Consider the following 14,844-nt stretch of genomic DNA (forward strand, 5'->3'; position numbering starts at 1 on the left):
CTGGTCAACCACATCCGAGATGAGGATGTCCCGAAGACGACCCTCAACTAGCAACCAAAGACAGTCGCTTATACGCCCATCGGGATCAGCCCTGTCTATGATCGCCAGCCGGATCAGCGATATCCGCCGACCAGCGATATCATCCTGCTTCGGATTTGAAGAGCAAGGAATCTGCAGAACGTTAGGTCCTGCATTGTCCTTACTCGCCTTCACAAACGAGCTTGGAGTCTGCAAAACACTAGTTTCAGCGTTGTCCCTACTCGCCTTCGTGGACGAGCAGGGAGTCTGCAAAGCACTAGATTTTGCGTTATCCTTACTCGCCTTTACAGACGTAAAAGGCTTCAGAGAAGAAGCACATGATGAAGAGGTTTTAACCTTTTCAACAGTGATCCTCTCACTGGCCTTCCTCGTCACCGAAGCAAACGATGTCGACGACCGGCTGTGACAACGTAGACTTCTTCACAGAAGGAGGTTGTTCCTCAGGCGACCTCATCCTCTTCACAACCACCGGTTGTGATTTTTGATTGGTCTACCGTGGCCCGTTATCCCCGTTATCCTTTGAGGAAGTCAATGCCGTCGCTGACCCATCACTGCTCCGCCCGCTCGTGTTCCCACTTGTGTCGGAATGTTTCTTCTTTTTGATCAGCTGACTCACCTCTATCACCCTTTGGTGGGGTTTAGAAGTTGGGCCAGCTACAGAATCAGTCGAAACCTTCCCAGAGGACTTGGATACCATATTTTTCCTTTTTGGCTTCTTCTCAGCCTTCTTTGAGGGCTGCGAAGTTGCCGCATTGGTTAAGGGGGGGGATGGCTTATTCGAGTTGAAGTCTCCTCACTTCGTCGCCTCTTTGGAGGTTTCGATTTCACTGATTGCATTCGGCATGAAGATATCTGATGCGACGTAATACTCTCCTCTTCGCCCTGTCACACTCGGGGTGTTCGACAAACTGTCGATTGAAATAACTTGCGCACCTCTCCTCTAATTCTGGTAGGGGCGTCCTCATTGACCGTGCAAAAAGGAGCTATCAATCTGCTCAGCCAGCGCTGTACCCCTCTGGTCGTTTCCGAGGGCCGAATGCCACATCTCATGATGCGCATTAAAATCCCCCAGGACCAGACGATTATGACCTTCCAAAAGCGGGCTAATGTCAGGCTCAAATCTAAGATACAGCTATTTCTCGGCGGGATGTATACGTTCAGCAACACTATCTCGGGTCATTAGAAACAGGCTCAAGCGAGATAGGCCTGTATTGGACAGACTGGTGCAATACGAAAGCTAATCTACCACCTCCACTTCTGGTGCGATCCTTCCTTAACACGTTGTAAGCTACAGTTGTTAAGCTTGGTTTCTTGCACCGCCGCGACCTTGATGTTCTTCCGACTCATGAAATCTACTATTTCCTCGGTCGTACCTCGGAGTCCCTTGCAATTAAATTGCATAAAGGATGCATTTTCTGGGATTGGGACAACAACGGCTGGTGTTAAAGGCTGCGTGTGCGGTTGCTGTCGAGGGGACTGCGGAGGAGTTTCAAAATCAGACGACGAGGGAGTTTCGTAATCCGAAGACGACTCACTGGGTACTGTATCCACGCAGCAACATAGTCCCTCACGTGGACAAGTCCGGAGCAACCCCTTAGATGCACCCACTCCAGACATCTATTGCATCTCACCGAAGGTTGGGTATGGGTGAAGATGCGAATGTGACAAACTGAGCACAAATAAATTGGTCCTGGGTTTTCCTCCGTCTCGGCACGGACCAAAAGAATTCGGAGCAGGCATTCCGGGATATGCTGCTCCCAACACAGAAACAAATACAAACACATGTACACTGAGGTGGCTGCCGCTGGCCGGAACGCTGATGTTGTGTGGTTCCGGGTCAATCCGGTACGAAAGAACCCGTTGCCGTGGAATTGATTTGTCGAGTTGTTTTATTCACCACCGAAACAAAAAGAATTTTTGGCAAACATTTGCTGATCATTTTGATCAATGGCACACTCAGACACACACATTTGATTGCTTAACAGACCCATCCCCTGGAATCATTTTCTATCGCTTAAGAATAATTCGCGATTCTCCTGGGCGATTAATTTGTCGCAGGCGATATCGCCTAAAAATCTTCCGCGTATCACCAACCTAAAGTATTTAAGCAATGCGAATCGCGACCAAGATTCGCTGACGAATCATATGGAAGATCTTAGGAAGAAAATACCTATAAAGAAAAAAATTAAAGGAAATTTATTTTTCATTCTCCTTTGTTTTTTGTTTCTTTCATTTGTTGTCTTTGATTTTTCCCCTTTTAGTTTTCTTTTCTAATTTGTTATAATTTTTAATTATTCCTTAAGTTGTAGTGGTTGTACACTGGTTCCATTTTCTTCATTTCACTTGGCAAAATCCGGACATGTGTTGTGTTTGTCAATACTCATAATATTATACGTGTCATTTATATCAAATGTGTAGAATGTGTATATGAGAATTATATGGAACCAAATCAAAAATTTTAGTAAAAATCGGGTATTATTCTGTTTGAAAATGTACTGAAAAAACTACTATTGTATTGAATTTTCTACCCTTGATTGAAATGCAAAAACATTTGTTACATTCCGCCTACAGTGGCGCTATGGTGGGGTTCACCTAGCTCAGCCGGTGGCCACCTTCAGGGGGTTCTCAACCCTGCCACCACTAGCACAAAGGGGAAGGACAATTAAAATGCTGAAACTGAAACAATTAAACAAACACAACAACAAAATGATCACAAACACGACATACACCTATGACACGGGAGCTTGAAGGAGACTGCTCCCACACTGAGCCCACCCAACCATGACCCTTTAATTCCATATTAAACAAATCTTTATTCGAAAGGGCCCCGTATTCCACACACACTTACCTCCCTATAACATGCCCCTAATTCCCTCTCTCACAAAATAACTTAGCAAGACATATTATTTTCTAGTTAATGATTCAGACATAAAAATTTTTATTTGACAAAGTCATTTTTTTCTTAATACTACAATATGACAATAGAAAGTAGACGTCTTAAAAATCTCTCACTGGAATTACTAACACCAAAAAAAAAACACTTTAAGCGGGAGTCATTCACTCAGATCACCACTCTGTCACAAATAGTTATTAGGCCCACTTCGGCCAATTACTATAGCTTATGCCTGCCTAAGAGAGCTCTGTTAGTAGGTATTGGGCATTCCTGATATAGCCCACGGATTTTAGCACAAAACTATATGTAACTCAGGGCAACCCTACACTCCTATATGATTACCAACCTGGCATTAATAATCCCTCACAAATTTTAGAACTTAATTACTATTTCCACTAACTACTACTAGTACTACTTAAACATATGATCAATAATTAGGGGGTTTTTTATCGTTATCATTCATACACGCATACGGTGATTTAAGATATCTTATTCATTCAGAGACTAATGCATTTAAAAATCTTTCTTTTTATTCCAGGCGACTTCTTGTTGTGAGGCTCAGTACGCCTATCGTATGTTCATGAGACCAAAGGATTTATATATAGTGGTACGGAGTTACCTGTTTACGGCTTTTAAAAAAAACAGCTTTGGGTTTACTGTCGCATAATCCTCTTTTGGCAATTAATATGAGGATTCCTTCATCCGGCAGCACGGGCTTATCTCATTGGAATTTCGACACAGAGGAATATTGGCTTTTTTCCTGCCCACCGCCACACCACCAGTCACAATAAAGTTTCGGTTTAAAACAAAGCCTCGGGGAAAATTAGACAGACCTCCTCTCATATACTTCTTGAAGAGGCCTGGGAATACCTTATTATGCTGCTTGGCGCTTTCTTTAAATAAAACAAAACATCTAATTGTACAACATAGCTAAACCACAATACCACAAACAATCATTACCTTTGTTATTTAAACGCGCACTCATAAATCAGAACAAGATATTATTCGTCTTTGAATATAAAGACTTATTATTACTTAATAAATTGAAACTTTGAGAAACTTTGTTTGTTTAATTTATTCACTGTTGACACATACAGGTAATCCTTTCCTTAGTAAATCACCAATACAATAGACCTAAATTTTTCCCGTTTCAGCCTTTTATACGACGGGGAACCGACGCCAACACCAATTTTCCCTCCTTCGAATTTTCGCTCGATTTTCCTTCATTTATTTATTTTTCTTTTCGTTCACCTACTTGCAAAAATATCGTGTCAGTACATAGTTGTATTTGTACTTTACGACACGTCTCCACGTGCTCACTAACCGACCCCCTTCAAACACAGAAATGGCAACACCCTATACAACTCAGTTGTCTAGCCACTCATCATTTCCGCTTTCTACTCTAGTCATCGGTCGTAGCCAATATTAAGTGCGGGTAAATTATTGCAATTCTTTAACCTCGTGTTAACAAAAAAAATTACACACGCAACAAAACTTCACAATTTTTGAGGAATCCTCAGAAAAATTGTGATGTGCGTGGATTTAATTGTTCCGATTTGTGTTTTGTGAACGGTTCTAAGGAAATAAATTGTGAAAATTAAGGATTTTTTTGATTGACTGATTAGACATGTTGTTTTACATCATGAACCTTTGTCCATAGTACCAAATGATACGCACCACAACCAGGTAAATTTATCAAACCGCCTATCCTAATGATTTTATTCATGGTTTCCTTTTTTCTTTTGCAGAAGAACTCATTAATAATTTTGTGTGTGTATATCCACGCTTCTAATTATGCAGTAGCTGTCGGCGTTACAACACTGCTCATTTCTCAATGGTACGTTTCAATGGAGTCGCTGTCGGCGCTACTACTCTTAACCACAGTACTGTGTGTGTGCCGGCGCTACGCTGACAGCTGTGGCCATTGTGTGTATATGTTTATCGGTACGCGCATAAATCGTTCGGTCAACGAAAACACACACACATATGTTCGTACACAAGCCCTTTATTGAATGGCATTTCATTTAATGTTCGACGGTGTCTTTATTGCAACGGAGGTTATGGTAAGTATTTTATTTACTCTACTTTTTCTGCAGATTTGACATAGAGTTTTTTCTTATTACAGAACCGATGGCGTTATAAATCAATTTCTGCTTTCGCTTAAATGCCTGTTTTACCCCCCAACACCGCGATCGCTGGGAATTAAAATGCTTATTAAGCTGTTTTCTTATGAGTAAACCACCGTCTTTACTCATCCAACCAGTACCTGCTATACCAGACGTCATCGTTTTAATGCATCCCTTCCATCGTGACCCGTACAGTGACTGTGCTCGGTTTACCTAGCTAATATGCGGCCATCCACCACCGTCCAGTTTTCCTAACCTCATTGGAATATTGCCCACACGAAAGACAGGTAAGCAATTAGCATTTTCCTTGGTAACGTTCATTGCCTTGGAATGATAATTACTTTGTTAGTTTGTCAGTATATGTGTGTGTTTGTGTCTTGTGTGTTTGGTGTCTTTAGTGTTTGGTGTCTTTAGTTCAATTTTGTTATGTTGTTTCCAAGATGTGTGTGCTAAAGAAGATTGTTTGACTGTTTTTATTTGCTTCATATTTTACAACCCCACACGTTTTCTAGCTGAAGAAGGTAATTGGACAGCAACATAAAAATTATTGTATTATTTTGTTGTATACAACGAAACCTATAGGGATTTTTATTAAATTTTATTTATTTTAATTATTTATTTAAACAAAAAAACTCAATACTAGTATAGCCTTTTAACTCATTCCATTTTCTTTTATTTCAGGTAGTTCGCTACATTTACCTGAATACCATCCCCTAATGGAAACAGATGAAAATTAAAACCGCAAAGATGTAAATAGTGCTACTTCTGGCTCACTCCACCCATAGTCGGAACTTTTTATGATGTGTATTATAAACCATCCCTACCGTTCAATGGAGGAATTACCATTCGTGTTGAAGCACTCATAGGTGAGTTCATTTCAATTTTGTTTATATTGAAGATGATGAGGTTGAGTGTGGCAGTGTAAATGTGTAGTGAAAGTGATCGTGTGTGGTGTAAAGGAACTAACTGGTGTGTGCCTGTGGACAATAGGCAGTGCATTAAGGTGCGGTCTACATTTATCGCATGCGATAAAAAAAAGTTTAAAACATCTTCGACAGTTAAAGGAACAATTTTAATAATTGACGTGCTATGTTGATGAAAACCAATTGATTATGCGTATGGTACCTAAGATGGAGATTATTAATTGCACATAAAATATGTTAACAACGTTACATCATCGAAACTGCTTCCCATGCAGTTGTATGGAACCCATGTACAGCAAGATATATTAGGTCGTAATCATCGCTAAATTTTCTCGCATGCTACAATAATTTGGGTACTTTCGTGCCCCTATACTGAATTCATTTCGTTAAAAACATGTATCAAAGAAAAATTAGATCTACCGATTTGGTATTTTGATATGTTCCTGCAACAACACGAGAAAAGCATACATTCTTCCGTGAAGTATAAATTAATTGCATTTACCTAATGTTTTTGCCTTATTGGATGTTCATGCTACATAGGCCGCACATTATTCAACCTCATCTATCAGTACACAAATTTTAATATTTTTAATTATTTAGATGTCTATTGCATATACATATAATTTTATGTTTCCTATTTATTTTTATTATTTCTTTATAGTTTTATTTATCCATATTTTTATTTATATTTCTTTAGTTATTATATTTATTTGTTTTTTATTTATCCTTACTTTTTTATATTTTTTTTAATATTTTATTATGGGGGTGTCATATGAAAAATGACTAATACTAATGGTAACTGTGATGATTTCTGAAAAGTTGTTCGCAGGCCGGTAGGGAATACAAAAAAAATTATCTACCTGCTTAAACTGTGGTTGAAAAAAAATAATGAAAAAAAATAAATAGCAATGCCTAGGTTATAACAAAAAAAAAATATATAGCCTCTCTTCATCCAACTTTTGTTCCAACTTAAGAAAAAAAATTTCAATTGTGGTTTCAACTTTCTACTCAACAGATGGGGTGGTGTATCATATTAGGTTTCATAAATAGTATTTATTCCTGCGTTTTGGAGCGTTTTTACCTCCTCAACCTTCCAAAGTATTTAGACATGCTTCACAATATTCCTGCCTGAACTATTTATATCCGAATCAGATCGTTTTGGTTTTTTATAACTTTTCTTAGTCCGCCACTGTTCTTGCGGTTACAACGTGGGGAACTCCCACACCCTGAAGTCTCATTAGCCGGGTAATTAGGTTTCTTCTCCCACTTTTATACTTTGTCCATATTTTGTGACAATAATCTCTAGGTATAATCACACAGTCACAACATAGATTAAAAAAAATAAACTGGACACTCACGACACATATTTTCTTAATCTATATTGCACTTAGTTAATTACAGTCAACCAAAAAAGTCTACATACACCTTGTTTTAGACTTTGATGTCTTTGGCGTGGAAATGTCCAAGAGGTTTCCCTTGAAGGGTTTCCAACTCGTACATGTTGTTTCCAACTGCCTTCACTATTCGACATTTGAGATATTTTTTGCAAAACTTTGCATTAATATGGTTTTTGAAGTCTGACAGGATGTGATTTCGGCGGTAAACCTCCTGGCCCGGCCGAAAGATGACATTTCGGGATTTATAATTGTACCTTGTGGCGCTGGACTGATATGCCTGATGCATATTTTCCTTGATTTTCTGTCTCATCAATTCTAATCGGTCAGTTTTATTTAATTGGGTTATTTGATGTTCGGTCAATGACTGCAGCTTCTTAGCTAACTTGTAATCTGTCCCACTCGTGAACATATTGTAGCCAAATAGGGCGAAGAAGGGGTTAACTCCTGTCGCGGAGTGTACCGAAGTTCGCAGGGCCTGCTCAATTTCAGTAAGGTACAAATCCCAGTCGCGGTGGTCCTTTTCGACGTATGTCCTTATCGCTGCCAATACCGACTGGTTCACTCGCTCCGACGCATTCGATTGTGGGGAATAATAAGCTGTCTTCAGATGGATAATTTTATAGGTCTTAATCATTTCCTCGAATAACTTTGACACAAATTGTTTCCCGTTGTCACTGTGTATAATTTCCGGCACTCCAAAAATTCGGAATACTTGATTTTCTAAAAATCTTATGACGTTTTGGGATGTCGCTTCTTTCATCGCGTGTAGGAACGTAAACTTAGTAAAGTGATCGACCACTATAAAGATGTACGAGTTTCCTTGTTTAGATCGGGGATATTTCCCTAGAAAATCTATATAGAGTTTCTGAAAGGGTCTTTCGGTCACTACTTCATTTCCGATCGTCGGGCGCGTAATTTGGTTGGAAGGTTTAGTTTCTTTGCAAGTTCGGCAGTTGTTGATATACTGCCTAACTTGTGAAACCATTTTAGGCCAGTAATAAAATGTTCTAATGCGATTCAAGGTTTTATTTATGCCGTCGTGGACAGATTCGTTATAATTATGGGCTTTCTCAATAAGTGCATACGTAATTTCTTGTGGTATCCATAATTTCCACTCGAATTCCATTGTTTCTTGCTCGAAGTTTTTTGTTCGGATGTAGATTTTTTCATTTTCTACTTTCAAATCGGGAAGTTTTTCTTGGTTTTCCCTTATAGTCTTGCGCAGTTCCACATATTCATCGCTTTCGAACGCGGTGGTTTCAAAGTCTAGAAAATCTTCTTCAGTTATTTCTTCCACGACAACATCTGAGTCGATCGGCATCCGGGACAGGGTATCAGCTACAATATTCTCCGACCCTTTACGATGCTCGATGGAAAAATCAAAGGCTTGCAGTAATAGTGACCATCGTGCGAGCCTTCCACTCAGGTCCTTTAGAGACATAAGCCACCTGAGGCTGGCGTGGTCCGTGATTATAGTGAACTTCATGAGTTCCACATATGGCCGGAATCTCTTTACGGCTAATACCGCGGCCAGACACTCCTTCTCGGTAACGGAATAATTTCGCTGGCATGGATTTAGTTTTTGAGAATAGAAGGCGATTGGGTTCTCGCCACCATCATCATCCTTCTGAAACAAAACTGCTCCTATTCCGTATTCGGAAGCATCACACTGGATGAAAAATTCCCGCCGAAAATCCGGATGTCGAAGAACGGGGGCGGAGGTGAGGGCTCTCTTTAGTGAATTAAAGGATTCTATTGCTTGAGGAGTTATTGTAAATCTCTGTCCCTTTTTCAAAGTGTCAGTGAGAGCGGCGGATATGGTGGCGAAGTCCTTTATGAACCGTCGGTACCACCCGGCGGTTCCCAGGAAGCTTCTAACTTCTCTCGGTGTTTTTGGTACAGGTATTTTCTGTATGGCGCTAAGCTTATCGGGATCGGTCTTTAAGCTTCCATTTCCGATTATAAACCCGAGGTATTTTAACTCGCGGAAACAAAATAGTGACTTTTTCAACCCAATCGTTAGGTTTGCCTTTCGTAGACACTCTGCTACTTCATTTAGTAAACGGATGTGGTTGTCGAAGTCATCTGCGATTATAAGTAGGTCATCCAGATAAATAAAAACATTGGATTTCAATCTACCTGGTATTACGCGGTCCATTAAACGGCAGAGTCTCTGTGCAGCGTTGCATAGACCAAACGGCATTACACGAAACTGGTACAGCGGTCGACCTGGTACCGTAAACGCGGTGTATGGTTTGGCTTCTTCTTCCAACTCGATTTGCCAAAACGCATACTTCAGGTCGACACTGCTAATGTAATGCGTTTGGTCTATCCTGCTCAATATCCCGTCAATGTTTTGTAAGGGATATGCATCCTTGATCGTTAACGCGTTAAGTTTACGCGCATCTAGACAGAATCTATTTTTCCCCGGTTTTCTGACCACCGTCGTCCTATTACTCCACGGGGAATCGCTTTCTTCGATTACGTTCAGAGCGAGCATATTATCGATTTCCCTATAAACCATGTCTTGCACGGCAGGCGACAGTGGGTAGTGTTTGTCTTTGACTGGATTTGCACCTTCTATTAGCTTAATGGCGTGCTTCTCCAACTTGGTGCACCCTAACCCATTCTTTTCAAAAGTAAGAAACTTTGACACCACTTCATCTAACTTTTTTTGTTGGTCTTCGTTTAGTATGTGCATATTTAAGCTTTCATTTTTCGAAGTACCATGAATTTTCTGTTGTAGATCGGCTCCTATTTCTTCTATGGAAAAGATTTCCGGCGCTATATCAAAGAGTTTCCAGAAATCCGTCCCTAGATACAATTCCTGTTCCAAATCAGGACATAAAAAGAGACACATTTTTGCTGATTTTTGTTGATACTCAACGTTAACTTCTATTTTTCCTAAAATACGATGGATTTGCCCTGCGGCGGTACTAACATTTATGTTATAGGGGATAATCTCTATTTGCATTTCTTCGACTATTTCCCTACAGTGTTTTCCCAATAGGCTTGCCGTCGCTCCTGAGTCTAGCAGACCTCTGATTTCCTTTCCTTGGATCTTAACCGTCGCATAGGGCCTTGGGTCTATTCTTTGTTGACATCTTAGGATGCTTTCCGATACCGACCTTTTTAATATTTTATTTTGTTTTTGTTTTTGTCTCAATTTTTCGATCTTCTGTTTGTTTCTTGTTAATAATTTTACGTTGTTGTGGGCTTGGCATATGTCCACATTTTCCCCATCTTCATTTTGAAAAATTCTTGCCTTTACCTTCTGATAGTTTTGTTCTCTGGCCTCGAGGGGCAAATAGTGTCGAATTTTAGAATAGTCGACTGGATTGTTTTTACTATTTACTGGTTGGGCTGGTGATTCTGGACCGCGGGCTGTTCGGAAGAACGTTGATTCCCCGCTGCCATCACGTTCTTCTTCCCGTTTTCCGCCCTGCAATTGGCGCATTTTGGTGCGGTGGTATTTTGCTTACCGCACTTGAAACAAAAATAGTTTCTCTGGGAAGAAGGGCAATCCCTAAATCCGTGGCCAGTTTTCTGACAATTCCAGCATATCAATTGCTTCTTAACTGCTGAAACGTCTATAACCTCATCGGTGTCAGCAAGAATTGGGAAAGGGTCTGCTTCTTCTTCACCCTGTAGAGCGTTAACGCGAACCGGCTTATTATTCGTCAAAGGCTGTATTGATGTAGAGTCCTTACGGAAAAAGGTCCTTTCTACTTCGAGGCATTCTACCCTCAATTGCTCTAGGGAGGACACATTCATAGAATACACTATGCTCGATAAGTTCTTCCTAAGATTTTTCTTTACCAGTGAGATGATTTCAAAATCCGAGACCGGTTTTTCCAATTTCGACCTCATCAAATTGATATCATGGAAAAAGTCATCAATTGATTCTCCTGGCATTTGTTTCCTCTCTAAAAGATCCCGCATTTCCTCAAAGCATGTCCTTCTAGTTTTAAATCTCCCCAATAGTGAGAATTTTAGTGAATCCCAAGAAGATACATTGCCGTTTTTTAGCTGAAGCCAGTACCATTCGAGGGCGGCCCCAGACATCAAAACGTGAAACTCCCCAAGGATATCTTCCCAGTCCAGTTTATACAACTGTTGGAAATATTCCAAGCGGTAAATAAAATCCTCTATGGATAAACTATTTGGTTTACCCGAGAAATTTATCCCGAACCGTTCGATCTTTATTCCCTGACTATTAGCGGTCCTCATGATTGAAGGTGTGACCGTGTTCCTAAGACTTATACCTGGATGAGATTCTGTATTGGCCGATCTTAGATTATCGATTTGTGGGGCTGAGGGAGGTTGATTCCCTGGAACATTTTGTCCGCCAATTGTCAATTTGGATACGGCATCATTTAACTTGTTGATCACGGAGTATACTTTATTCATTTCTTTAGAAACACTTGCCTGTACTAAAGATTGTAAACCTGCTTGGGCATGATTCAGACTATCCTGAACTAAACTCCTTACTAGTTTGTCAACTTCTGGTGGTTGGATAGACTGCATAGTTGGTTGCGTATTACTCTGATGTAAGCCTGCCGCACCACTAGTGCTTGGACTGGGATTGTTTATAGTCTGCGACATATCCCTAAAACTAGGGTCGCTATTGGCATTAGGGTCTTGCATCTTTGAATCAGTTTCCTTTTCAGGATCTTTTTTCTTTTTGGTCGGTTGAACCGGAGTCCTATTTAAATCAAACGATATTGATCGGTTTCTTTTACTGCGTGTGTGGTAATGTGCCCTTTTGCCCATCAGACCAGGGTAAAAAAAATATTTCAATTTATCTTTTCGAATGAAGTGATTTATATGCGCTCAAAAAGTAAACAAAATTTATATTATGCACTCACTACCAATACTTAACGTACGATTCTATTAGTATATCTCTCTTACAAATTAATAACCGACGATTTACGAGAAAAAAAAAGAATTTCAAATGTTAATTTAAAAACAATAGTAAATTAATACACAAACAGTTAGGTTTTTCTATACGACACAAATACATAAATTGAGAGGTCCTTAGAGGGATTTTCATCTAATAGTGGGGTAAAGCGTGTGGATTTTTGCTTTTCGAGAAACAAGCAAAATATTTTATTATCAGTGTCCAAATTTGGTTGTCATAGGGTATTGCATAGACTGGACTTACATTTAACGTACATAAATATTTATTAAAGGAGGTTCTACGGCATTTTCACAAGTATAAAGGTATGAAAAAGAACTCGTGAATCGAGAAAAACTATACAGTACAGCATATGACCCACTCAGTCATATCAGATACTGTACTTTTCCCTGAACTATCCTTAGTCTATCGGCTTTACTCTAACTCAAATAAAAACGGAAATATATAAACAGGAGTCAAACATACAATACATTCATTGTTACACACTACGAACAAGAGTTATTGACATTGACACTATCACATGGAACGATTTATCCTAATTTTCTAACACTCTAAACTAAATATTGCACATTATATCACAGTTTTAAATATAAAAAAGTGGAAGCAATATTTATTAGCTTGTATAGAAAATGCGATAATCGCTTTAATCTATTTTTCCCTATGGGCTATTGCACAGTGCTTCGTTGTTACTGCACTGAAAAAATTGTCTATCGCCAAAATTGTATTTCGTCTTGGCGCTTTGATTTGCGCTTAGAACTTGGCTGAGGAATTAGTGCCTCTAAAAATTTAGGCGATAAGATGTTTTGTTTGGGCGCCATATTGTTACATTCCGCCTACAGTGGCGCTATGGTGGGGTTCACCTAGCTCAGCCGGTGGCCACCTTCAGGGGGTTCTCAACCCTGCCACCACTAGCACAAAGGGGAAGGACAATTAAAATGCTGAAACTGAAACAATTAAACAAACACAACAACAAAATGATCACAAACACGACATACACCTATGACACGGGAGCTTGAAGGAGACTGCTCCCACACTGAGCCCACCCAACCATGACCCTTTAATTCCATATTAAACAAATCTTTATTCGAAAGGGCCCCGTATTCCACACACACTTACCTCCCTATAACATGCCCCTAATTCCCTCTCTCACAAAATAACTTAGCAAGACATATTATTTTCTAGTTAATGATTCAGACATAAAAATTTTTATTTGACAAAGTCATTTTTTTCTTAATACTACAATATGACAATAGAAAGTAGACGTCTTAAAAATCTCTCACTGGAATTACTAACACCAAAAAAAAAACACTTTAAGCGGGAGTCATTCACTCAGATCACCACTCTGTCACAAATAGTTATTAGGCCCACTTCGGCCAATTACTATAGCTTATGCCTGCCTAAGAGAGCTCTGTTAGTAGGTATTGGGCATTCCTGATATAGCCCACGGATTTTAGCACAAAACTATATGTAACTCAGGGCAACCCTACACTCCTATATGATTACCAACCTGGCATTAATAATCCCTCACAAATTTTAGAACTTAATTACTATTTCCACTAACTACTACTAGTACTACTTAAACATATGATCAATAATTAGGGGGTTTTTTATCGTTATCATTCATACACGCATACGGTGATTTAAGATATCTTATTCATTCAGAGACTAATGCATTTAAAAATCTTTCTTTTTATTCCAGGCGACTTCTTGTTGTGAGGCTCAGTACGCCTATCGTATGTTCATGAGACCAAAGGATTTATATATAGTGGTACGGAGTTACCTGTTTACGGCTTTTAAAAAAAACATCTTTGGGTTTACTGTCGCATAATCCTCTTTTGGCAATTAATATGAGGATTCCTTCATCCGGCAGCACGGGCTTATCTCATTGGAATTTCGACACAGAGGAATATTGGCTTTTTTCCTGCCCACCGCCACACCACCAGTCACAATAAAGTTTCGGTTTAAAACAAAGCCTCGGGGAAAATTAGACAGACCTCCTCTCATATACTTCTTGAAGAGGCCTGGGAATACCTTATTATGCTGCTTGGCGCTTTCTTTAAATAAAACAAAACATCTAATTGTACAACATAGCTAAACCACAATACCACAAACAATCATTACCTTTGTTATTTAAACGCGCACTCATAAATCAGAACAAGATATTATTCGTCTTTGAATATAAAGACTTATTATTACTTAATAAATTGAAACTTTGAGAAACTTTGTTTGTTTAATTTATTCACTGTTGACACATACAGGTAATCCTTTCCTTAGTAAATCACCAATACAATAGACCTAAATTTTTCCCGTTTCAGCCTTTTATACGACGGGGAACCGACGCCAACACAAATTTTCCCTCCTTCGAATTTTCGCTCGATTTTCCTTCATTTATTTATTTTTCTTTTCGTTCACCTACTTGCAAAAATATCGTGTCAGTACATAGTTGTATTTGTACTTTACGACACGTCTCCACGTGCTCACTAACCGACCCCCTTCAAACACAGAAATGGCAACACCCTATACAACTCAGTTGTCTAGCCACTCATCA

At 39.4% G+C, this 14,844-nt stretch overlaps 2 long non-coding RNA genes across 2 annotated transcripts; one reads left to right on the forward strand and one right to left on the reverse strand.

Moving 5' to 3' along the window:
* Window positions 1-2,300: 2,300 nt before the first annotated feature.
* On the reverse strand, window positions 2,301-4,111 carry LOC141394215 (uncharacterized). The gene is made up of 2 exons (XR_012410279.1): window positions 3,893-4,111; window positions 2,301-3,825 (listed from the first exon to the last, which is right to left on the reverse strand). It is a non-coding gene; the product is annotated as an uncharacterized lncRNA (long non-coding RNA).
* Window positions 4,112-4,304: 193 nt separating this feature from the next.
* Window positions 4,305-14,516, forward strand: LOC141394212 (uncharacterized). Its single transcript, XR_012410276.1, has 5 exons — window positions 4,305-4,618; window positions 4,681-4,995; window positions 5,058-5,345; window positions 5,740-5,924; window positions 13,996-14,516. It is a non-coding gene; the product is annotated as an uncharacterized lncRNA (long non-coding RNA).
* Window positions 14,517-14,844: the final 328 nt, after the last annotated feature.

Source organism: Musca autumnalis, unplaced genomic scaffold, assembly GCF_047663935.1.
Source record: "Musca autumnalis isolate F117 unplaced genomic scaffold, ASM4766393v1 scaffold_2, whole genome shotgun sequence".
In the NCBI taxonomy this organism is placed as follows: Eukaryota; Metazoa; Arthropoda; class Insecta; order Diptera; family Muscidae; genus Musca; species Musca autumnalis.